We start from the raw sequence: 24,293 nt of genomic DNA on the forward strand, positions 1-24,293 counted from the left end.
CAAATACTGTCTCAGACCAACACTCTTCTCATCTCAACCAAAACAGAAAAGATGAGCTCTCTCACCAGACAGACTGAACAAAAGTCCTGGACCTTGATTCCAAGCCCAATTTGGGTCTTGTACCTATTCCTAAATCAATGCTTGTGGCCAGGAGGACAGAAGCTCTACTGATTGTCTCAGGCTGCATGCCAAGCTCAGCCACATCCAGACAGCATTAATAATAATGATAATAATAAGAAGAAGAATGGAGGCCTGGCAGACCCACGAGAATTTCCATTACCCTCAGATTTCCCATTTGAACAACCATATGGAAAATGAACTGAGATAAAGAAATGAACTTAGAAAAGCATCATCCCAGCTTGGCTTCTTTTTTCTCTTGCTAATTGCTAAATACTCTGCTTTTCCTCAGCCATGCAGCCCTCACTGTAACTTCACCCTGGCGTCCATGAAGCTGAGGAATGCAGATACCAGATAGTCAACTATTACTAAAGAACACTGCCTAGATCTGGACTTACAGAATGTCCTTAAGTTTTTCAGCTTTTAAAAAACACTCGTACCAACCCACAAATTTTCAATCATACTTCCAGACAGATCAGCCTTTGTGACAGAAACTGTTCTCAAGCTTTATTAAAAATCTCATTTGCCAGCAGCCTCATATATTTTTTAAATGTCCGGCCTCATTTCTTCAAATCGGCGCATAGCACATTTTTTCTTGGCTATGATTAGTCACTAAGGCTTATTAGCATAAGAGTAGCTCCAAGAAACTCTAGATGACAAGTCAACACTGATTTCTGTTTTTATGTTTTTCTTGATTCTCAGGAAAAGTATTTGGTTTTTTCTCCTGGAATAAGCCACCCCATGAGCTTTTCTCTTTTCACCCCTTGAGAAGAGCTATTATTATTAGAAGGGAGCATTAGTATAAATTCTTCAAGCAACACATCAGAAGGATTAGTCTGAGCATAAGCAGTCTCTCAATTCTGACCATAGTGCAGCAAAACTTCCAAGCATCAGGAGAAAAGCAAGTTAAAACAAACATTTTACCAGCTGCTACACATGGGGTGAATCAATACCACTAACTGACAACTTTTCGTATGAAACTCAAGGAGTCTGACGTTTCCTTTTTCTATTCCCAGAATATCTGATCTCAAAAGGCTATTGCTAGTGAGCGAGGAGATGGAGTTCACACACAAGGCACTCCTCTTCTGTTCTGGGGCTGCCGGGCGATTAAAGGGCAAGGGTTTGATTGTTTACTCTTTTTTTTTTTTTAACATCTTTATTGGAGTATAATTGCGTTACAATGGTGTGTTAGTTTCTGCTTTATAACACAGTGAATCAGTTATACATATACATATGTTCCCATATCTCCTCCCTTTACTCTTCAATAGCAAAGGCGAGGGGCACGGGAACAAGGGCACCAGCTCAGGAGTCCATCCCAGCTGGTTCCAGCCATAGCACTGCCACCAACCAGCCTTGCATGTGACCTTGAGCGAATTCCTTAACTCTCCGAGCTCCTTCTTTCCTCATCTGTGAAATTAATATTATAATAATATTTCTCCTTCTTGGTTGGTAGGAGAATGAAGTGAAGTATCCATTTTGAAGTGCTTAACCTGAAACTTGAACGTGAAAATGACAGCTAACATCTACCGAGCATTTCTTATGTGCCCGGTGTAAGAAGCATTCAATTCATGAATTTATCCATTCAATGAATATCTATGAGCACTTACATGTTCTAGAGGATTGGGATACGTTTTTCAACAAAACAAAGATTCCTGCCTGGAGCTTAATACTTCTGGGATAACTGTGAAGATTATAACATAATTAATAAACATAATACACATAATATATAAAACCAGCAATAACAACAATAATAAAGATGAAAATGAACTTCCTCCAAGTTAATAGATATAATTGAGACTTGTCTAAAGTGCTTAGGGCCAGCTTCAGGCCTAATGGCACAATGAAATCAGCTAAGCAAACTTCAGGAAACAAAGACTCTCCTGCACCAGGGATTCTGGGACCATTTTGCACTTGAGTGCCTTCTGACTAGGGATAAATGAAAATGAAAGAAATATGATTTTTTGCAATGCTGAAATGCTACTAATGTTCTGAAGATCTAAGAAAACTGAGTAGAGTATTCATCTTTCTCAGATCCTACAGGAGCTTTAGGACAGTCATGGCTCTGCTACAATTCCAAATAACAGAAGGGCCATTCAGAAATATATTTAATACGAGGTTGAAGGCCATGTGGAGCACAGCTGCGATTTTCAATTTCTGTTCATTGGCATCTGCTCTCACACACAAGGTGAGGTTTTTATTTTTGGTCAGTACTGTTCTTGACCTGAAGATATCTTGAACATCGACTGTCCAAATCAGGAAGAGGATTATTATCGCTTAAAGGGAAGTTGCCATCCACTATGTTAATACCTATTGGTGGTTAGATAAAAAAGGGAAAAAGAAGAAATTTCATATGACAAAAACAATGGAAGCATGTCTATCTTGTGGCTGAAGGATGAGATGGAAAAGTGTTTGGCGAGCCTTCAGGGAAATGCAGATCAAAACCACTGATGAGCCACCACTTCACAGCCACCAACATGGCTATATTCAAAAAGGACAGGTAAAACCCAGTGTTGTGACATGGAGTAATTGGAACCCTCACACGTTGCTGGTGGGAATTTTAAATGGTGCCAATACTTTGGAAAACGGTCTGGCAGTTCCTCAAAAGGTTAATAAACATAGAGTTACCATAGGACCCAGCAATTTCATTCCTAGGTGTATACCGAAGAGAAATGAAGACATATGTCGACACAAACACTTGTGCACAAATGTTCACAGCAACATGATTCAAAACAGCCAAAAGTTGGAAACAACCCATATGTCCACCAATGGATGAATGGATAAACAAAATGTACAATACCTATACAATGGAATATTATTTAACAATAAAAAGGAATGAAGTACAGGTAGATGCTACAACATGCATGAACCTCAAAAACACTGAGCTAAGTGAAAGAAGCCAGTCACAAAAGATCACTTATTGTATGATTCCATTTACATGAAATGGTCAGAACAGGAAAATCCATGGAGACAAAACCAATTAATGGTTGCCACAGGCTGGAGGGAGGAAGAATCCTGTGCTAATGGGCAAAGTATTTCTTTTTTTTCTAAAATTAGGTAGTGGTGATGGTTGCAGACTCCTGTGAATCTACTAAAAACCTTTGAAATGTACACTGTAAAAGTTTGGATCATATGAATTATATCTCAATAAAGCCAGTTTTTAAAGCATTAGGCACTATAGGCAAAATAAATTGTCTTTACCCCAATATTTGTCTTTTTGTCATTATTCTTTTTGTCAATATTTATCAGTATTTCTCTCCCTGGTATGATTTACAGACTTGGGGGAAGCCTCTGTGTGCCCAAAATATCTTTTGCCCTTGCCCTTGCCCTACTCCTGTCTCACTAGCTTGTGGAATTCCACCTCTTTAACTTCATACCTTCTGGTTTAAGGCTTTGCGTCTAACAAATATTCAAAATAGCTCAGGGGAAGATTTCTCATTGAGATTTATCAATCGTGTGATGTTTGGTATGAATGACTTGTCAGATCTCTTGCTGACAGAGGGATTTGTTGAGGGTAAACAGAATGAGGATAAAGTGCCAGAAGACACACGAAGAGGGCACAGAGCAAAGGAGGTGGGGGACACACCCATTTCCACCTCAGTATTTGAACCGCACTGGTCTGTTGCCTGCCTGTCTTTGCTGATGCCCTGACCTGTCTCCTCTTTACTTCCTTTTTCCATCCATCAATCCATAAAACCTCTTCATCCTGCAGGGCCAGGTGCAAAGACCACTTACACCAGAAGTCATGGTGCTTATAACTACCATTCATCCTTCTATTCCCTCTGCTTTGGGTTCATATTTTTAATGATTTTATTTTGAAATTACATAGAACTTTTTTCATTCTACTTCTCTGTATAAAAATATAGTTCTGTAACATGTCTGTGTCATAGATGGTAGACAGGATTTCTTTGGAGGTACAACGCCAGCTGACAGTCAGGACTGGTCTAAAAATGACTCCAGACCATGTCCACCCTCAGTGAGGAATGTGCTGTGATTGATTAGCCATGTGTGCAATGAGTACAAGAGAGGTGAAGAATATTCACTTCATCCCTGACAGCTGTCACTGCTATGGAGCCCTTTGTTATTTGGTATTTCCCTCTGCCTTATAATCAGATGTGATTTCAACCTACACAGCAGAGAAACTTTCTTCATTGTTGCATACCAGAGTGGGCTGGTTTGCTAGTGATATCATTTGCTAATAATCCTACCACCGTGTACTCTAAAGCAGTGGTCCCCAGCCTTTTTGGCACCAATGACCGGTTTTGTGGAAGACACATTTTTCCACAGACCAGGGGGTAGGGATGGTTTCAGGATGATTCAAGCACATTACATTTATTGTGCACTTTATTTCTATTATTATTACATTGTAATACATAATGATATAATTATACAACTCACCATAATGTAGAGTCAGTGGGAGCCCTGAGCTTGTTTTCACTTGCCACTTACTTGATAGGGTTTTGATATAAGTCTGCAGGCAATTGATTTATTATGGTCTCTGTGCAGTCAAACCTCTCTGCTAATGATAATCTGTATTTGCAGCCACTCCCCAGCACTAGCATCACTGCCTCAGCTCCACCTCAGATCATCAGGCATTAAATTCTCATAAGGAGCATGCAACCTCGATCCCTCGCATGCACAGTTAACCATAGGATTCGCACTCCTATGAGAATCTAATGCCACCGTTGATCTGACAGGAGGCGGAGTTCAGGCAGTAATGTGAGCGATGGGGAGTGGCTGTAAGTACAGATGAAGCTTCACTCACTCACCCCTCGCTCACCTCCTGCTGTGCAGCCCGGTTTATAACAGGTCACGGACTGGTACTGGTCCATGGCCCAGGGGTTGGGGACCCCTGCTCTAAAGCACTATGTAATACTACAATATCTTATCTTTCCACACTACCTATGGGACCTCACTCTTCTGACTTTCATGAACAAGAAAAATAATTTAAATTCATATATTTGACATATTGTATAGCAGGTACTGTTAGTTGCCTACCCCACATCGACCACCACATCCCTCCTTCCTCCTTCTGGAAGCAATTGCAGTGTTGTTCTATTATCCATCCTTCTGCATGGGTCCACAGGATTTGGGGAGGTTGGCACCATTGCCAACTATAAAGTTGAGGCCTAGCATAATGGTCTTATTCCCCTGCCCAGGGTTGGTTTAAGCTAGGAATGTGAAACAATTTTGAAAAGAGAGGAAGTATCCTGGGCTGGAGGGCATCTGGGAAAGCCTTCCTCCCTTTTTAAGATTCACAGAAATAGAGGTTCTTTCTCTGCATGTTGTCATGTCGGGATACTATGTCCAGAACTGCTACCATCATCATGCTGAGTCTGGAAGCAAGGTTTAACCACAGAGAAGGAGGAAACAGACAAATGACAAGGAGACAGAACCAAAGTAGTGACAGCTTGTACCTGGAGCTTGCCCCACCACTGGACTTCCTGTTCAGAGAGATAAGAATCCTGGTATTTTTAAAACCCAGTTGAATCCAGTTTAGTGATATTTCACCCTGATATATACATATGCTCATTTCAAACTACAACTATACCTACATATTTGATGGCACAGGTATAAACATTTATCATTAATCAAAATATCTTTGTGTGTGTGTTTGAAGTTTCAAATGTTCTTTCTAACAATTCCACAAAGTAGCTATTTTACAGGAATTATCATCTCCAATAAAAATATAAAGTAACAGACACCCAGACATGACATATTTAGTGGCATTCTGCATGTATTCATTTCTCTAGGCCACCTGGCCTGGGTCTAAGAGTGGCATGGTCGAGCAACACAATTTACTGTGTTCCATTCAAGAAAAACCAAGTGTATTCTCTGTGCCAGACATCAATCTAAGAATGGGTGATACACTTGAAAGAACCCTGATCTCATGGAACCGAGCTTTAAGCTAAGACCTAAAGATAGGAAGGAGTTAGTTCAGAGAAGTGGAGGGGCTAAGTAGGAAGCACCTCAAGGAAGAGGACTCGTATGTTCAGGACCCTCAGGTAAGAAGGAGCTTGGGTTTCTTCAGGAGCAAAGAGGGGCAATCTGCAGAAGCATGGTGCTCATGGGGATGGGGACGTCCTACAAGACAAGGTGACATGGGCAGGAGTGTTAGGAAAAACCTGAAGCCATTAAATAGCTTTAATGAAGTAAGTGATAGGACTGTATTTACACTTATAAAGATTTGGAGGATAGATTAAATAGAGGCAGAAGTGGAAGGGGCAGATGAGATTACCAAAGAGCAGTGAGAAATGGTGGCAGCTTAGACAAACTGATAAATTTGTGTTTCTCTTCCCTAAGTGCTTCTGCCACACAAATCCTTCTGCATAGCAAAGCAGTGTGTATCTCCTATCCTGGAAATAGCACAACCCACAAACTTTTATGGTGTTAGGATCCCACTGCCTTTCAATCCAACGTAGTGGACAAGAGTCACAGAGGAGCACTCCCTGGGGCCTGAAGTGCTCGTCACCTCTGCAAACATTTAGAGTATGTGCTGGGATCACTAGTTCTGGTGATTTCATCATGAAGACGTGTAAGACAACATAAGGGTGGAAGCTTTGATACTTTGGAAGACCCTGTCATCAGACATAACATGTTGAGCAATAATTAGAAATTAAGTGAAAATACACAAAATGCCTCATTATGTTCTAGATTGTTCATGGAAGATGTTTTCCCCATGCTAATGCATAGACACAGTAGTAAAATCAGCAACCTGAAGGAAAGAATACCCACCTCGGGTCTAAACAATTGAAATTAATACCATGAGATAAGTGTGTCCCCAACATATTGTACCTGTAGTAAAGAAAACAAGAGTCCATCGCGACTGAAGCCTGAAATTAAGAGGAAAGTGCAATAGAAGCATCACTGTGGTACATCAGGTTCCTGTCTCCTGCTTCCAAAATCTGTTGGCTTCACAGGATTCAGTCATTTTGTTCACTGGTGGTGATGACAATAACAAGACTAATAAAAGAAAACATATCTCCTGTCCTGGATGATTGGCAAGTTCTCCCACTGGGGAAGAACTGGAGAAGTAGAAGCAGCACTAAATGAAGACAGCTGCAGAGGAGAGCATAGCAGCAGATTGAGGGTTAAACACCATCTGCTTACCAAGGAAAGCGAGAAGGGAATGACCACCTGGATATTTCTATCACCAACATGCCTCTAAAGTGTCATAAAACATCTCAAGGGGGCTTTCCTGGTGGCGCAGTTGTTGAGAGTTCGCCTGCCAATGCAGGGGACATGGGTTCGTGCCCTGGTCCGGGAAGATCCCACATGCCGCGGAATGGCTGGGCCCATGAGCCATGGCCGCTGAGCCTGCATGTCTGGAGCCTGTGCTCCACAATGGGAGAGGCCACAACAGTGAGAGGCTTATATCTTTAAGCTGGAAGTTCCTTTGCAGATGTCATTCTGAACTGTGGGGTGTACCAATAGGAACACTCTTCTGGCTATTAATAGAGTCCATAATTTTTTTTGTTGAACTTTTTATCAAAGTACAGCTAGAAGAACCAGAAAATGATCCTGTAGATTTTCTTTAAATACCTCTGGTCTAACTAAATCCGAATGTTGTAATGTCTGAAAATTACCAGTAGTATTTCTACAGATGGTACCAGCAGTTTATCAAAGGCTGAGAGTAAGCCTGCAAAGAATAAGGAGAAAGTTTGGAATAATTGTAAAGGCATAAATAAGTTCAGAATCCTTGGAGAACAATACATTGTTTTAATTTTTCAAACTGGGCTTGATCTTCTGGCAAATACTGTAGTTGAAATAATTATTACTAACATTTATATCAGGAACAATGTTTCTAAATTTTCTTTTTAAATTCCCTTTAAAGACACCAATAGCAGATGTGTGGCCTGTGAAGGGAACGTCAAAGGAAGGTGTGTGTGAAAAGAAAACAAAAATTTAAATGTGCCCTTTGAATCTAAAACATAACTTGGAAACAAACCAGAATCCCAGTGTTTTGATGAGGAAGAAACTGGAGAAAGCCTCACCATTTCCACTGGTCCTGGACAAAACCTGACAGTATATCAAGCCCCGCAACCAAGAGAGGCTTCTGCTATTAGTGAGGACCTGCACTGCTTCATCATTTGTTTTAGAAGGTGCAAGAACTTCCTAATGATATTATCATAGATTTTTATTTGAAGTAATTTTCCACTAAGCTTTTAGCAAGTCTTTAGCTTTCTTTCATATTGTATACACAGCTGAGCCTTGAACAAAGTGGGGATAGGGGTACCGACCCCCATGCAGTCAAAAATAACTTTTCAGTCTGCTCTGCGCATCACCAGTTCTGCATCCGAGAATTCAACCACCATGGGTCGTGTGACACTGTAGTGCATAGATATTGAAAAAAATCCATGTATGGTTTTTCATAACCACCACTCTTTACTACTGTTGTTACTAACATCACCACATGGAAAAACTAAAATTGAGGCCAGTGCTATAACCTTACTTTAACCCGGTAACCTAACTCTTTATGGAACTCAAGTCTCTATTTATATGACTTCACTAAATCTTCAGTGTTCCCTTCACCCCTGCACTCCTCCTCTTCAAGGTGGCATCAAGTGAGGGGGGTGGCATCAAGGCATCAGAGGTTGGGAAAAGGGGTCTGAATCCACAGGTAATCTCTGCAGAGGCCAGGTCTGTTCTTCTTGGACTATTCAGGTCAGTATTAGATCACTTTTATCTTTATTATTTTGGTGGGAGGGATGCCTGCTGGCGCTCATCACCAAAGTCCTTGAACTCACCCACTGGCCTCCAGTCATGCAGTGTTAGAGCATTGCCACCTCTGCACCCCCCAGTGCCCACCCTCCCCACACCTCCATGCAGATGCTTCCACAGCCCTTTAAGAACCAGCTCGTTGAAACTGGTATATTGAACAAATCCAGTGTGATAAAAACACATTTTTTACCCCCTTTCCTTTACACATTTTTTAGATTAAGAAACTATTTTTCGCCTCCACTTGACTCTTTCACATTTATAAGCAATCTTTAAGTCCTAACAACTCACAGAACAGTCTAATTTGGTATATTAATCTGTTATATGTAATAATCAACTCTCAAAGCCTGAATTTATCTGGAATCTCATCTCCTTCCTCTTGTGGGGGCCTGAGCTGGCCACTTGCAGTGGGGAAGGAGAGGCAGAATCCTCTCTTTCTGTGTTTCATCCTCCTCCTTTTCTTCTACCAGTTTAGCAAGGAAGACTTTGAATTCTCCCAGGCTGGGCCCAGAAGTTTAAAGGATTAAGGTAAAGGGCACAGACGGTGGCAGGCACCATGGTTATCTGGTCAGGAGGCCTTCTGGGCAAGGTGTTTAACTTGGACACATTCTCACGTGGGGTCTCCTGGGCTCCTTGGAGGTGGCCTTCACTGAGAACCACATGGACCACTGCCCTTCCTACATCCGTAACTTTTACAGCAGCTCACTCAATATGGACTCTTGCTATTAAAAGACCCTCCATCTTCCCAACTCTGGGCAAGATCTCCTTCCCACATGGACCACCATGTACCCTCACACACCCTCTGTCCTCTAGGAGTGTCACCCGGTCCTCACACTGCCCCTGTATCTGCTGTCACCCACAGGCAGGTTCTCTGCTGCCCAAAGGGAGGAAACGCATTTCAAACTCTGAGTAGTTCCACTGAAGCCACCTCCCAAACTCAGCGTGGAATGAAGGAGAAACACCCTCTCGCCCCCCACCCCCCATACACACCAATTTCCCCTTCTCAATATTCTCCCTGTGTCGACTTTCTCTGCCTTTTGTGGTCTTGACCCCTAGATGAGAGGTGAGGGGTCAAATAGTGAGGTGAAAAATTTGGTATTTTTCATTTCTTTTGTAAATTCAATATATGGTAGTCTAGTACCTCACTTTGGAATTTCACATAGCGTGAGTCCCCAAACTTGAATTTTACCTTCCTGTTACCTAACAGTTCTTCTCTGACTCATGCATCTCACAGCTGCTGTGTTGATCTGAAGCACTGACAGGAAGGCTGGTTTTCCCTTATTCCTGCAGTGTCCCTAATACATCCGGAGAAGCAGCCATGCACTTCAACGACCCTGGGCTGCTTCCCACAACTATCTGATTGCTCCAAAATAGCAGCTCCTCCACATGGAAAGGTAAAGGGGGGAAAGAATTAGACACCCTGTTGACTGACTTTCTCATCTCCCTCTGACCACCTGCCCTCCATCCACTAGGACCGGAAAGGGTAGGCTTTTCTCTAGTTCTCCTGGGGGGTCCATCTCCTCACACCCTCTCGTGAAGTCTGCCAGGCTCTTGTCACCTGGGAAAAAAGTCCTCTATTACATGTATTGATACTGTAATTGCCTGAAATTCTGCCCTTCTAAAGACGTGAAGTTGATATTCTTTTTTCCCTTTCTAATTGCTAACTGGGAAATCTATAGACCACCTTTATATTTAAATCCAAATATGGCATATTATCAGAATCACTTGGGGAGGGTTTAAAACTACTGATTCCTGCCCTCCTAACCACCCTAGTACATGACTGAGTCAGAATTCCTGAGGATGGGCTGGGGTCTTGTTCCCCACCCACTGTGCTTGACAACCACTTTCTTTTAACCATTAAAATAGAAAAGCCTCAGCTTCCCTGGTGGCACAGTGGTTGAGAGTCCACCTGCCGATGCAGGGGACACGGGTTCATGCCCCGGTCTGGGAATATCCCACATGCCGCGGAGCGGCTAGGCCCGTGAGCCATGGCCGCTGAGCCTGAGCGTCCAGAGCCTGTGCTCCACAACAGGAGAGGCCATAACAGTGAGAGGCCCGTGTAACGCAAAAAAAAAAAAAAAAAATAGAAAAGCCTCTACAGAGACTATAAACTACTCTACAGAGAAATCTTAGGTATATAAGAATCCTCTTTTAAGACTTTTAATCTTAATTTCCTCCATATTCCCAGGAATTTCCAAAATATGAAGATTCATGGACATTTCTAAAGTTTCATAGCAATAATTGATTTGGGGGGAAAACTTTTTGTTGCCTTACCTTCATCTGTGGGAAAGTCATAGAAAGTGCAAATAGATTTTGATACAAAATTTTGAAAATGCTGAAGGAACAAGAGCTGAATAAGACTTTGACCAGAAAAAAAAAAAAAAAAAAAAAAGATGTGATTCTCACACTGCAAGAGAATTCAAAATCTGCTTGATGTCCCAGGGATATATAATATGTGAGAATGGAATACAGCCAACATTTTAATACCTTAGCCTCACAACATAAGTCAGAAAGAATAGAATGCTATTATCAAAAAGCTTTTGAGTATGAGATAGTCTTCATTGTACCTATTCCAAATCCACTTGCTGATTTTACACAATGACACAAAAAGAGCCTTAGGATAATTTAACAGACTTCTAGCTTAACAGGCTTCCCTGGTGGCACAGTGGTTAAGAATCCGCCTGCCTAATGCAGGGAACACGGGTTCAAGGCCTGGTCAGGGAAGATCCCACATGCCACAGAGCAACTAAGCCTGCGAACCACAACTACTGAGCCTGCATGTCACAACTGCTGTAGCCCACATGCCTAGAGCCCATGCTCCGTAACAAGAGAAGCCACCACAATGAGATGCCCAGGCGCCGCAACGAAGAGTAGCCCCCGCTTGCCGCAGCTAGAGAAAGCCTGTGCGGAGAAACAAAGACCCAACACAGCCAAAAATAAATAAATAAATTATATTTTTTAAAAAAATGCTAGCCTCTTTTGTACAAATAAACTTGAATAGTTCATATACATCTCAAAAATTCTAAATCATAATCTGAAGATAGTTTTAAATCAATTGCTCCTGCAAATAACACAGAGGGTGGGTGATTTTGGTGTCTCTATAACATACACACACTGCTTCTATTATGTCTTATGGTTCAAAAATTAGAAGGCAAGAACAAAATACTTAGAGGAAAAGAGACAGAAAATAGACTGTCTCCTATTTATCCCTAGATTAGGGGAAGCCATTTCTATCTTTCCTAGAGTTAAACATATAATACCCTAAGATTTTAAGAAAATGCTTAAAAGAAGTGAATTCTAACCTTATAGCTACATAGAAGAGTGATTTCCAAATTTACATAAGAAATAAGTCTTCTGAGCAATCTAAAATCAAGGAGAAATAATCAGAAGTTTTTTTCAGATGTTCTCTCTCAAAAATAACATCCTTAATCTCTTTTATGCCCATTTTTCTTGAACCCGTCTTCTAAGATCAGTTATGATAGTAAATGTTTCAGCTCTCCAACAGTCTCAGAGCATTCGTAGCTGTATATTCATTAGAACCATTTTACTGCTCACAAGCTGGGTTCTGGACACATTATTATCCACAAGAGACTCACAGCATTTCTCATAGATGTTACTATGTGTTAACGGGTTTATACTCTACCTCAGCAAATGCATATTTGAGCTAACCTATACTTTAAGCAGATTAATTAGAACTTAGTTGCTGGACTTATCTTCCCTAAAATGTTGTCCATAGTGGAATTCATAGAGTAGCAGAGTTAAATGAGGTGATTCTCAACAGTTATCAGGAGTTGTAGCTACCTTATTGAGGACCTACTGGGATTTGACTATGATGCTCATCTTTGCTCTATGTTCATTATCATAAAATAAAATAAGACTCATCTTAAGTGGAAAGACAGCTTTTTAGGTTATCAATTCTATTACATTATCACAAGGAGTGATCTCCAAGATGGTGACCCCCCACCCACTTCAGGAGGTACACAAGTCAATCCATAGGAGTTGAGAAGAAATACTAAAATTTCTATTTATTTTTTCATAAAAAAGAAAATTAAGTTTTACCAATTGTCTAACACCTAGTATTCAGATGAACACTCACACTCATCCACCCATGTATCAGAATATCACCATGACATATAGAATACGGGGTATCTTGAGGGCAGAGAGTTGTTTCCCAATGTAGACGGGTTGAAAGTCATGCCTCACATGCTTGTTGGCTTGTAATGCAGCAGATGAAGTAGACTTGAAGTGTGACTATTTAGATTTATGGATTTTTTTTCTAGTTTTAGCTAAATAACTCTTGTAACTTGACAAGTAGTTTAAAAATACTCCTGCAGAGACAACAGATCAAATGCAGTACCAATAATGTAAACATGAGTGAACAGTAAAAGGCAGAGCTGCCAATTCTCCTCCTCCTTACATGAAATTTTCCTTATAAAGTGAAAACAATCATAATCTGGCCACCAAAAGTAAATTGAGTTCATCAAAAAGATCATATGAAATGTGGGTATATACATTTACTAAGGTTAACTATTACCCTTGTCTTAACACTATGTAGTGCCATAAGCTATTAACAAATGATACTATCATTGATTGGCAAGATATTTAAAATAATTTATTCTTCTTAGCTTACTTTTTAAATTTATTTCTTTGTGTGTTTTTTAATGCACATAATACATTAGTATAATGATAAATATATTTAATATGTAAGCAAATAAATCTATATAAAGATATTTGAGGAGTGCACACTAAAAATATTTTACCAATGGATTCATTATTTAAATATTTTATAGATCTTTGACCCACAAAAATGGCAGAAAGTAGAAATATATTAGAAAATATCAAGTAACTACAAATAAGGTATACATACTGTTGGGATGTGTTTTCTTATTTTCATGTTTATTCTGAATACAAGTGTGCTTGATGTTTTGGGAATACACACAAAGCAAAAAATAATAATAAATCCCACACTGAAGATATGACTTAGAGCTTAAAAGTTCTAAATATCCCTTTTATCTTCCCTTCTTTAACACGTTTCTTCACTGCCCAATTCAGATCGAATAAGGAATTGCTCTTGAGATCTAAGAAAAACAGCAACTTGAGGTGCAATACAATTAGTTTCTCCTGTCTGTTTCTGGTTTAAAGGAAGCCAGAGTTATTTAATACCATATTAAAACAAGCCCTGAAGAACTAAGAAAGCATTAGCAGGAAAATACCTCTGTGCTAGTTTCACTGGCCATGCTTGAAATTATGGCCCTGCCCATATTGTGGGAGGTGGGTAGGTGAAGGAGTTTTCACTAATATTAGCACCTCCGAGGAAGATTGAGCTAATGGTTGCTATCACTTGTGAGCAGAAGAAAGAAAAGAACTTCACCTGTGTTTAAGTTAAACAAGATGATATGACAAAAAGACCAAATACTAACTCTAGAAATAGCAAAAAAAACTCCTTGTGATTATAATGAAATCCAAAAACAAGACACTTGTGAGCTGCTTACCCCATCTCATCCTTTTATAGAGGTTTAAATATTCTCAGTGAGTTGACCTTTTCACTTTACTATGAGTTTCCCTAAGGGTATATCTTTAGTAGAAATAATTTGATTGAGGGTTCACACTCAAAAACCTAAGAGAACTTCCCTTGCATATGAAAGCTATCTTTGCTTGTCTCCTCCAATTTTAAAAGGTATTTTAAAAACGTTCCAGGGATCGGACTTTATGTGTAACGTGTCACGAGAGAGTGAATATTTATGATCAAACTGCTCTTCTAAAATGTATCATAAAATCAGGATTATAGTAATGTTCTTCAGACCATTAGCTACCATAATTCTCTAGTCCTTTTCTTAGCTGTTTTATTAATAGTGTACAGTCCTCATTACTACTAACTGTTACTTGTTAAATACAGTCTCATCCACCATAAGCCAGATTCTCCTCCGGTTGCCTGTTTTACAAGATATGTATAAATAGCCTCAAAACCCATCTGTCTGGGATTCTTGAGGGCCCTCCCTCCCACAAATAGGGGGAAGGGGCTCAATGGCCTCTTCTGGACTTTTCCATTACTAGAATTTAGTAATGAATTTAGTAAACCTCAAAACAGCCTGGAATTATCATCCATCTGGAGACTTTTTTAAATTAATTAATCTCTTCATAATGTGCTGTGCAGAAGAAAAAAAGGAAATTGACATTCAGAAGGAGCGGAGGAAGAGCAGAAGAGGAAAACCCAGAAAAGAGAAGTCCTTTCCTTCTTCCATTTACTACTCTGATGTCAGTATCACCTTATAAAGTTCACTTAGTAAAACTGACAGCCGTGGGTATATTTTGCTTTCAGGCCCTGTCATGTGCTACCAGGAGTGATGGAGACACCTTCCAGAGGTCTCTGACTGTCCCCGAGGACATCTTCCCACTTCCTCACTGCAGCCCAGAGGGGAAGGCACGTGGTAGTTCACCTGAACCAGACTGCCTCTGTGACGAGAACTGACAGCAGGAGAACGAAGCCATTCTGCAGAGTAGATGGCAAGTCATCAAAGGGAAGACAGCAGGAGCTTCAAGGACTCAGGGGACACAATCTGAAACAAAGTGACATTGATATCAACATCTAGGGAATGAGAGAGGCAGATAAACTTCTCAGGCAAGTAAAAAGAGATGGGATGACCCAGTTTAAGCAAAAAGTGATTTGCTAATCACAAAGCAAAGAAAGAACTCCATGGGCTCTCTCTCCTCATACACAGCAGGTAGGGTCATTATGCACAGAGAGCAGTGGGCAGGAAAGGAGATTGGCTCAAATGTGACTGTGCTTAGACCATGGAGGGCTTCTTCAGAACAAGAGCTCATCCCAAAGAAAAACTGGCAGCCAGTGCCACCTGCAGAAGAAAGATATATCTTCTGCGGGCACCAACTCTCCACAGCTGACAGGCTGATATATTCTGCTGAATAAATCGAAAAACGTTCAAGTGGCCTAAAAAAGGTAGTCTGAAGTAGAAGGCACTGCAGGAATCCAATCAAGCTCAGAATGTCAGGAGCCTGTGGCGGCATCCACACTGGGAGAAAATGCTCCCAAACTCTGAGTTAAGTGCAAATGAGAAAATATCTTGGTGGGTTTTGTTTCTTTGTGTGAGTATGTTTGGGATTTTTTTCTCCGGTGCTTGTATGTTGTGATTTTTTGAAAGACACAAAAGTGCAAACAGTTATTATCATATATGGAGAAAAGCAGGAAGAGAACATACTTTTCCTGTAACACACAGCAAGTGCATGGCTTTCTCCTCGAGTTTTTTCTTCAGGTTTTGATCCCAACTGTCGCTGACTGTCCCTCTCCGGGCCCTGCCTCCTCTGTGAATCTCTCCCGAATGAATCCAGCCCTCAGTGACCTCTCCTCTTTCAGGTGATGATTTTCTTATTGCGTGAATTCAATGTGGAGCTTAATTAAATACTGTCTTACCAGGCTTCCCTGGTGGCGTAGTGGTTGAGAGTCCGCCTGCCGATGCAGGGGACACGGGTTCGTGCCCCAGTCCGGGAAGATCCCACATGCCGCGGAGCGGCTGGGCCCGTGAGCCATGGCCGCTGAGCCTGCGCGTCCGGAGACTGTTCTGCAACGGGAGAGGCCACAGCAGTGAGAGGCCCGCGTACCAAAAAAAAAAAAAAAAAATACTGTTTTACCTTCTAATTGTTCCCTGTGGGTAAATTTCACCTTCCAAACAAGACTACAAGACTCTTGAGAGCAGGGATTAGGCCCAACACACACTCTATTCTCCTCAGCCGGGCTGAAGATACATGCAGAGCATCTGTGGTCTGATTTGACGAGTGTGAGGGAGGCCTCCTTATGCCAACATATCTCCCTCCCCTGTGTTTATTTTCTTTATTTTTTTAACATCTTTATTGGAGTATAATTGCTTTACACTTGTGTGTTAGTTTCTGCTGTACAGCAAAGTGAATCAGCTATATAAATACATATGTCACCGTATCCCCTCCCTCTTGTGTCTCCCTCCCACCGTCCCTATCCCAACCCTCTAGGTGGTCACAAAACACAGAGCTGATCTCCCTGTGCTATGCAGCTGCTTCCCACTAGCTATCTATTTTACATCTGGTAGTGTATATATGTCAATGCCACTCTCTCACTTCTTCCCAGCTTACCCTTCCCCCTCCCCATGTCCTCAAGTCCATTCTCTATGTCTGCGTCTTTATTACTGTCCTGCTCATAGGTTCTTCAGAACCATTTCTTTTTTTAGATTCCATATATATGTGTTAGCACATGGTATTTGTTTTTCTCTTTCTGACTTACTTCACTCTGTATGACAGGCTCTAGGTCCAACCACCTCACTACAAATAACTCAATTTCATTTCTTTTGTGGCTCAGTAATATTCCATTGTATATACCTGCCACATCTTCTTTATCCATTCATCTGTCAATGGACACTTAGTTGCTTCCATGTCCTGGCTATTGTAAATAGTGCTGCAAAGAACATTCTGGTACATGTCTTTTTGAATTATGGCTTTCTCAGGGTATATGCCCAGTAGTGGGATTGCTGGGTCATATGGTAGTTCTATTTTTAGTTTTTTAAGGAACTTCCATACTGTTCTCCATAGTGGCTATATCAATTTACATTCCCACCAATAGTGCAAGAGGGTTCCCTTTTCTCCACACCCTCTCCAGCATTTATTGTTTGTAGATTTTTTTGATGATGGCCATTCTGACTTGTGCGAGGTGATACCTCATTGTGGTTTTGATTTGCATTTCTCTAATGATTAGTGATGTTGAGCATCCTTTCATGTGTTTGTTGGCAATCTGTATATCTTCTTTGGAGAAATGTCTATTCAGGTCTTCCACCCATTTTTGGATTGGGCTGTTTGGTGTTTCCTGATATTGAGCTGTATGAGCTGCTTGTATATTTTGGAGATTAATCCTTTGACAGTTGCCCCATTTGCAAATATTTTCTCCCATTCTGAGGGTTGTCTTTTTGTCTTGTTTATGGTTTCCTTTGCAGAGCAAAAGCTTTCAGGTTTCATTAGGTCGCATTTGTTTAATTTTGTTTTTATTTCCATTACTCTAGGATGTGGGTCAAAAAGGATCTTGCTGTGATTTATGTCATAGAGTGTTCTGCCTTTTGTTTTCCTCTAAGAGTTTTATAGTGTCTGGCCTTACATTTAGGTCTTTAATCCATTTTGAGCTTATATTTTTGTATGGTGTTAAGAAGTGTTCTAATTTCATTCTTTTACATGGCTGTCCAGTTTTTCCAGCACCACTTATTGAAGAGGCTGTCTTTTCTCCATTTTATATTCTTGCCTCCAAAGACGATACAAACAGATGGAGAGATATACCATGTCCTTGGATTGGAAGAATCAACATTGTGAAAATGTATACTACCCAAAGCAATCTACAGATTCAGTGCAATCCCTATCAAACTACCAATGGCATTTTCCACAGAACTAGAACAAAAAATTTTACAATTTGTATGGAAACACAAAAGATCCTGAATAGCCAAAGCAATCTTGAGAAAGAAAAATGGAGCTGGAGGAATCAGGCTCCCTAACTTCAGACTATACTACAAAGCTACAGTAATCAAGGGAGTATGGTACTGGCACAAAAACAGAAATATAGATCAATGGAACAGGATAGAAAGCCCAAAGATAAACCCACACACATATGTTCACCTTATTGCTTATTTTCTTTAAATCAAAGAATTCATTCATCTGTGTTAAGAAATCAGCCCAGTTACAGTAGTAACTTTTCCCAGGCTGATTTATACATTAAGACATTCTGTAGTGATATGCCAAGGTCATACTTGGGATCCCAAACACCTGTTTTTTTGTTTTTGTTTTTTGGGTTTTTTTTGCAGTACGTGGGCCTCTCACTGTTGTGGCCTCTCCCATTGCGGAGCACAGGCTCCAGACGTGCAGGCATAGCGGCCATGGCTCACGGGCCCAGCCGCTCCACGGCATGTGGGACCCTCCCAGACCGGGGCACAAACCTGCATCCCCTGCATTGGCAGGCGGATTCTCAACCACTGCGCCACCAGGGAAGCCCCGAAAGACCTGGTTTGACTCTGGACTCCATCATTTCCTGATGATGTGACCTTGGCATGTTATTTATGTCAATGAAAATAATCAATAAACAATCTATAACAGTAATAGAAAAGAGTTTTATCTGAGCCAAACTGAGTACTATAGTCTGGAAGACAGCCTCTCAGATTACTCTGAGGAACTGCTCTGGAAAAGCATGGTTTTCAGCACAGTTTTATGTCTTGTCAGAACAAAGAACATCAAACAAGTCAGGGATACATTTCTTCAAGATTTCAAAAACCAGATCAGCAAGTACACAGCGAGTCAGTATGGCCCTGGCACCTTGGAAAGGAGTCTTGTCATCAAAGGAGGACCAATATTGGCATCCCAGGAAGGGAGGCATTTGATCTTTATTTTTAACATGGACATTCTTTACTTCTGGTCAAGGAGCCTTTTTCTTCAATAATTAAAGCAGAGGCTTCCCTGGTGGCACAGCGGTTAAGAATCTGTCTGCCAATGCAGGGGACATGGGTTCAAGCCCTGGTCCAGGAAGATCCCACATGCCTCAGAGTAACTAAGCCCATGCACCACCACTACTGAGCCTGCACTCTAGAGCCCACAAGCCACAACTACTGAGCCCATGTACCACAACTACTGAAGCCCATGCACCTAGAGCCTGTGCTCTGCAACAAGAGAAGCCACTGCAATGAGAAGGCCACGCACCGCAACAAAGAGTAGCCCCTGCTCGCCACAACTAGAGAAATCCAGAACACAGCAATGAAGACCCAACACAGCCAAAAATAAATAAATAAATAGATAGATAGACAGATAAATAAATAAATAATAATTAAAGCAGATGTCCAATGTATTCCTTATAGGCCACAAACCGGCTGTTCTAGTTAGCAAACAATTCAAGTTAACTCATGTATAACCCAAAATGACTTCCCCATACCTCAATATGTGAACATTTCTTTTATCCTTTACATTCCCATGCAGTTTGCTTATCTATAAAATGGAGAAATAACATTCTACTCATAATTGTGTGACAACTGAGAGAAAAATACATGTAATATTTAGCCCCTAGTAAAGATTTAGTAAGCATTAGCTTTGTTAACAATAATAATAAAAGTAAGTACTGAGAGAAAAACTGTGAAAGGTCTGAGATATGATCCTACTTGCAAGCTGACAGGTGAGCCTGTGGTAGTTTCATAGTTGCTAGCAGAAGCCAGGAGACCACTGAGTTGGAGACAATGGACCTTGCTACTTAAAGGACAGCAGGCAGCCTGAGCTTTCTACTTACATCAGTTCCAGTCACTCCCTAATTTCCTTTAGGCTTGGGTCATAATCAAGAAACTCGGGTGAGATTTTGATTGACATATATACACTAATATGTATAAAATAGACAACTAATAAGAACATGCTGTATAAAAAATAAATTAAATTTAAAAAGAAACTCGGAGCCTCGGAAACCCAAATCTTTTATAAGCTGCAAGCAAGCCTGCCTGACTTTGTACTGGAGGGTAACATTGTCCTCATCATTCTCAGCAGTGATCAGGCCTGCCCTCTGCTCCGGAGGGGGCCACTCTACCTTCCAAGGCTGTCTGCTGTGCAAATATTCTTTACAGAAATAGTCCAGGAAGAAGGCTGTCAGCACTGCTGCTCTCAATGTGTGCAGGAGACAGCAACCCATGGGGAACTGCCTCCCAATGAAACCTAGCCTCTGTGAGCAAGGACCCTACCATCTGTGGGAAAAGATGGAGAAGTGAATTTAAATTAGAAGGATAGGGAAATAAGTACTATTAAAAAAAAAACCATTGCGTATAATAAATGCTCACAATATACAAAACACCACATAGCTGTAAAGAAGAGTGAAGCCATGTGTTTACTGACATGGAAAATGTTTATGAAACATTGTTTGTTGAAGAAAGTAGGTCTAAAAAATAAGTATAATATACTCTCACTAATATTTACAGGTAAATCATTTACATGGGATATTGTAAATAGTAAATGTTTTATTTATATAAAATATTAAAATTATAATGTAATATTTATAAATATTGTCCTGGAATGATATAAAGTTGGTCATGCCCTTGACTTAAGAGCTGTTCATAGGAAGTTATCTAAAAAAGATGAGGAATCCAGGCAGGCTTCCTAGAGGAGGTAATGATGGAGTAGAATTTTGATTAGATGCAAAAAGTAAGAAGAGAATTCAGAAAAGACAGACATGAACACTAAACTTGGAATAGCATGATATATTCATAAAATGTTATAAAGTATCCAGAAACCTGCACAAGGTTTTATGTGACAGGTATAAAAGATGAATGTGAAAAAGTAGTAGAAGGTGGGGCTAAAAAGTTAAACATGGGTCAGTTAAAAATAGCAGCCAATTATGTGCAGTAAAGATCAGGAGGTCAGCAGACCTTTCCTCTTTCAGTTCTGCTAGGAGCAGTGTCCAGGTTCGGTGCCATGTGTGTGCTGCTGCTTGCTGAAAAGGTGTTTGAACTGAGACTCTGCCCAGCCCTGAGTCACATTCCTGTATCCAACTGGTACAGGACACCTCCACTCGGACCAGCCCTGGCACATGAGACCTGTCACTGAAGTCCGAAATGACACACAGCATCCCTTCTTCCCCCACATCCCTACCCTCTTTGTATGTTACTGTCTTGGGACTGGCACTGCCACGCTCTGTATCCCGAACCAAAACCCAGGTGTCCTTGAAGAATTCTTCCTCCAGTATCCTCACCCCTCCACAGTACAGTCAGACATGTTTTCTCACCTCTATATCCACAATGACTATCTTAGCTCAGCTTCTGGTTATGCTGCTCTGGATGCTTGCAGTAGCCTCCGTCGAGGTCTCTGGTCTATCTGTCACACTGCCACCACTAATCTGATCATGTGTCTCTCTTAAAAAAATCTCTTATGGTTCACCAACACCTACAAGGTAAAGTTCACTTTCTTTCTCGTGGCATATATGCTCTTTTGTAATCTGGCCATTCTACTCTCCAGCTGCACCCTGGCTGCCACCCTTCAAGCCTCCACAGTCCTGGCATCCATTCCAAACCAGGTAGCTCCTTGGAATATATTGTGTTCTTCCATTCCTTCTTGCCTCCTCACAGGCTACAGCTTCTGCCCAGAAAGTCCTATCTCTTCCTTAGCCATCTGGGAAGCTATTCTTCACCTTCCAAGACCCAGATGAAGCACTAACCCCTCAGGAAGCCTCCCCTGGGCACTTAAGGCTTCTTCCTGGGTGAGTACCTCCTGTGGGATGAAGCTCAGCCCAGATATGTTAGAAATACAGCGACTGACACTCTGCTTTAATTATTTGTTTGTATCTCTCTTTGATATAAATCTTCACTAGCTTGTGCAACCCTGGAAGGCAAGGGCAATATCTTATTCTTTACTTTTTTAGTGCTCACCACATAATGGACACTTTATAAATGTTGGGTAAATGACTAGCTGGCTGGATAAATGGATAGATGGATGGTTTTGAGTTATTTGCTTGTATTAACACAACTCAAACTGTTAAATTTTCCAACAGAAGAGACCATCTAAAAGGAAACACATTTTATTAATCCTAGTTCATTTTGTGCTTTAATCTCTTCTTTTTAAACACACACACACACACACACAAAATTGCCTTAAAGGAAAAATCTTATTATAGGAAATATGCTAAGCATTCACCAAAGCCATTAATCCATAAAGATTTAAAGAGCATTGAGCTAATAATAGTTCAATTTATTGAGTGTTTACTATGATCCTATGTACCTTGTATTACACACAAAATCTTCTGATGCAGTATTACTCCCATCTTATGGGTGAGCATGTAAGGACACATGATTCGGAGAAGGTCAAACTGGGGTCTGAAACCCTGAATCCTTGACCTGAAAGAAATGCTTTTATCCACTGCTAGAATCAAATCATCAAAATTTACAGTGGGCAAAACACCAATACGGAACGTGACTTTTTCTTTAATAATTATGGGAACAGTATCAGCATTTTCTTAGACATGTTAGAGATAGGATTTACCCAAGAGCTGCACCATGAGCACAGCAGGAAAGCACTAGCAGACTGGTCAATATGAAAATTCATTTTCATACTACACAGTTTACACTGCCCCAGTTTTTTTTTTTTAAGACAAGTTTGACAACAATAATCTGTAATTATTTCTGCAAAGAATATGAATAAGACAGCAATGTTTCGGTTTCAGGCCATGTTCTTTAAATTGTTTTCAAGCAATCCAAAAACCCTCATAGCAGGTTAGAGAATGACTTCTCAGTAAATATTGTCTTGATCTAAACAGTAAATAACTGTTTCTAGTTTTAGGAAATAATTTCATTTTTTTTTAATTTCCAAAAGAGTGCACATTTTTTTCTAATTTTTTAATTTTATTTTTTTATACAGCAGGTTCTTATTAGTCATCCATTTTATACACATCAGTGTATACATGTCAATCCCAATCTCCCAATTGGTCACACCACCACCTCCAACCCCTGGCGCTTTCCCCACTTGGTGTCCATATGTTTGTTCGCTACATCTGTGTCTCAATTTCTGTCCTGCCAACCAGTTCATCTGTACCATTTTTCTAGGTTCCACATATATGCACTAATATACAATATTTGTTTTTATATTTCTGACTTACTTCACTGTATATTACAGTCTCTAGATCCATCCACGTCTCAACAAATGACCCAGTTTCGTTCCCTTTTATGGCTGAGTAATATTCCATTGTATATATGATTCACATCTTCTTTCTCCAGTCATCTGTAACTGGGCATTTAGGTTGCTTCCATAACCTGACTATTGTAAATAGTGCCGCAATGAACACTGGGGTGCATGTGTCTTTTTGAATTATGGTTTTCTCTGGGTATATGCCCAGTAGTGGGATTGCTGGATCATATGGTAATTCTATTTTCAGTTTTTTAAGGAACCTCCATACTGTTCTCCACAGTGGCTCTATCAATTTACATTCCCACCAACAGTGCAAGAGGGTTCCCTTTTCTCCACACCCTCTCCAGCTTTTGTTGTTTGTAGATTTTCTGATGATGCCCATTCTAACTGGTGTGAGGTGATACCTCATGGTAGTTTTGATTTGTATTTCTCTAATAATTAGTGATGTTGAGCAGCTTTTCATGTGCTTCTTGGCCATCTGTATGTCTTCTTTGGAGAAATGTCTATTTAGGTCTTCTGCCCATTTATGGATTGGGTGTTTGTTTTTTTAATATTGAGCTTCATAAGCTGTTTATATATTTTCTAGATCAATCCTTTGTCCATTGATGCATTTGCAAATATTTTCTCCCATCTCCCAAAGGAGGGTTGTCTTTTCGTTTTGTTTATGGTTTCCTTTGCTGTGCAAAAGCTTTGAAGTTTCATTAGGTTCCATTTGTTTATTTTTGTTTTTATTTCCATTACTCTAGGACGTGGATCAAAAAAGATCTTGCTGTAATTTATGTCAAAGAGTGTTCTTCCTAAGTTTTCCT

At 40.5% G+C, this 24,293-nt stretch overlaps 1 pseudogene; it reads left to right on the forward strand.

Moving 5' to 3' along the window:
* The first annotated feature begins 4,840 nt into the window (after nucleotides 1-4,840).
* LOC115844172 (sentrin-specific protease 6-like) lies at nucleotides 4,841-15,301 on the forward strand (annotated as a pseudogene).
* The last annotated feature ends 8,992 nt before the right edge of the window (nucleotides 15,302-24,293 follow it).

Source organism: Globicephala melas, chromosome 11 (genome assembly GCF_963455315.2).
Source record: "Globicephala melas chromosome 11, mGloMel1.2, whole genome shotgun sequence".
Classification (NCBI taxonomy): domain Eukaryota; kingdom Metazoa; phylum Chordata; class Mammalia; order Artiodactyla; family Delphinidae; genus Globicephala; species Globicephala melas.